Raw genomic sequence first — 2,500 nt, 5'->3', positions numbered from 1 at the left:
TCTTATTTTTCTTATTATTTACAAGACCTGCATGTGGGAATCGCCTGTTTCAAGTTTGTAAACTTTTCATTCCATCCAGCTAGATAGTTGTCTAGGAAGTGCATGTAGTGTAAATGACGGTTAGTCTGCCCAGAAATGACTTCATCTCTCAATTATATTTATTAATTGTTCTTCAGAAGTAAAGACGAATGATTAAACTGGAAATGGGAAACATAGCTGTTCTTTCTAGTCAACAGTGTCTTTCCTCTCACCATTATATGGTTCTGCATTTTGTTTGAAGTAATTAAACATTTTCTAACATTTTTTCAGGTATAATCTAAGATCACCTGAGGTTTTTCGTTCCCACTACCGAGCTATTTGGCACTCCTTGAGTTTTATGCCTCGACGAGTGCCGGTGAGAGGCATTTCGTTTTGAACATTAGGTCTAATGGGGGAAAAAAGGAAGGATTTTATGCTCATAAGTGAGAGTGACACATAACTAATCAGCCATGCTTGCATAGGGTCAAATTGCAGACAATGCAGATGGTTTGGATCGAGGTATTCTTCTCACTCAACCTGCATATCCTCTGCCATGTACTATAGAGCTGGAGGATGGCATCTGAGGTTCCTTGTCTCTCTGAAGATAGAGTTTGGAATGGCATCCTTCAAGGCTCTCTTTCCTGCTAGTGCTAGGAGAGAGTGGTACCATCTATGTTTGTTATTACTAATTAATGCTATGTTGGTGAACAATATGGAAATAATAGCAATTATGATTGCAATTGGCATCATAAGTTAGTTAAGAGTTATAATGCATAATGTAATTGAGAAATTGCCTCATTCCTCAGGCCAAAAACTTGTTAGGCATTTTTGAGATTTTTAGGATTAATTTTCATTAACCCATTAACATGGGTGATGTATTTTTTCTGACTCATTAGCTCTGGCCTGACAACGGGCGTCATGACGTTTGCGGATTTTGGATAGCTGCATCATTTTATTGTGCTATGAGTAAAGAATGAGTGATGAGGACAATTACAGTCATAATTATTATAACTGCTATATTAAGCAAAATGGGTTTCACCTAACATCCAAACTTTCTTCAAGCACCAGGAGAGAGAGAGCCTTGAATGGCACCCATCTGCAGTCTCTTGTAAGCACTATCTTTATAGAGCGATGGCACATAGCAAGTTGCCGACCTCTTGCTCTAAAGTACCGCAGATGAAAGATGTGCAGGCAGAATGAGAGGAGGAAGGTGACTCACACCATGCCCAGTGTCTACCATGTGCCCCTGTACCAGTAGGGATGCCTTTCACAGTCAACTACAGAATTGATAGAGCCTATGATATGTCAGATATAAGTCTCTAGATACAGTAAAACACACAAAAAATAAAACAAAAAAGGGCTCTTGCACTACAATGAGTGATTAAAAGAGAGTGGGAAAAGTCAAGGGATGTTGCATGAAGCTGCCTCTCTTTGAAATAAAGCCTATCCTGGAGCCTGGGGAATCAAATCTATCCCCCATCATTAACGGGTTAAGTGCTTTAACCCATTCCCAATGAGCCCGGCGATAAGTGGAAATCCCCTACGCCAGGCCTATTCAATATTGCATCGATAACGTCACACTGGTGTGTCGTCCCGTCCCATTTGTGGGATTGGACCACTTTAGTATTGTATTTTTCCTTCTGTTGAAATTACAGCTATGAATTCCAAATGCTAATTAGTATCAGTTTGCAAATATATTAAATGTGGACTCGTATTTCATACCATGAGTCTAGACAATAATAGAAAACTCAAACAGCTTCAGGTGCGGCCAGTACTGGAAGGTTTGAGTGATGATGCTGCATTTTATTTATGCAAGCTGGTGGTATGAAAGAGTTGGCAATTAATCTCTCTTTCTCTTAGTTCTCTCATACACATTAACTATAATTTAAATTTTCATATCACTTTCCAGTCCAGCTTAGCTGAGTTTGTGTGTAAAAATGGTGTACTTTTGAAGCCTTGAAATTGAGACTGAACTCACAACAGAACTCCACTAATCACAAAAATATAATCTATTGTGGATATGCTTGGAATAAATCCAGATTGCTCCTGTCTTTGGTGCCCCTCAGGAGGATGAGAGTGAGTCCCTTGATGGTTTCCATAGTTCCAGCAATCACTTCATCACTTCCAGAGAAGGTGAAAGTGAATCTGGGGCAATGGAACTGGACTGCCAGATGTAAGCCAGGGCAGCATGCAGTCTTCAAGACATACATGTCCTGCCAGACATCAGCAGTTCTGGAGGGATATTGCATATACCTACTGCCCTGCCATCCAACTACTTGGAAGTTGCCTCCCTGCATGCATACATGGCCCCCAGTGTTTTTTGCACCCTATCTCTGAATTTGTCATCTTAAGCCCCGTCCACACCAGGATACCTTGTTTGGAAACATTGTTTCCAAACTGTATGCAAGCTGTTTCCGAAAACTTGATTCCAAACAGTTTGCAAACTGTTTGGAAACAGTTTCCAAACAATGTTTCCTGTCCA

General features: G+C 40.3%; 1 protein-coding gene across 2 annotated transcripts in view; it reads left to right on the top strand.

Annotated features, from left to right (window-relative positions):
* The window catches only part of LOC122247954 (uncharacterized), a 14,112-nt gene that overhangs the window by 97 nt on the left and 11,515 nt on the right, over nucleotides 1-2,500 (top strand). For both annotated transcript variants that reach the window (XM_043007665.2, XM_086554821.1), the window contains exon 1: nucleotides 1-53. This exon is cut by the window's left edge. The gene's annotated coding sequence lies outside the window, so the exon portion shown is untranslated. The remainder of the gene's footprint in view (nucleotides 54-2,500) is intronic.

This window comes from Penaeus japonicus, unplaced genomic scaffold (genome assembly GCF_977035675.1).
Source record: "Penaeus japonicus unplaced genomic scaffold, GWHDUDI00000001_assembly GWHDUDI00000030, whole genome shotgun sequence".
Taxonomy (NCBI): Eukaryota; Metazoa; Arthropoda; class Malacostraca; order Decapoda; family Penaeidae; genus Penaeus; species Penaeus japonicus.
Note: the sequence above shows the minus strand (reverse complement) of the source record. Positions and strands in the feature narration are given on the sequence as shown.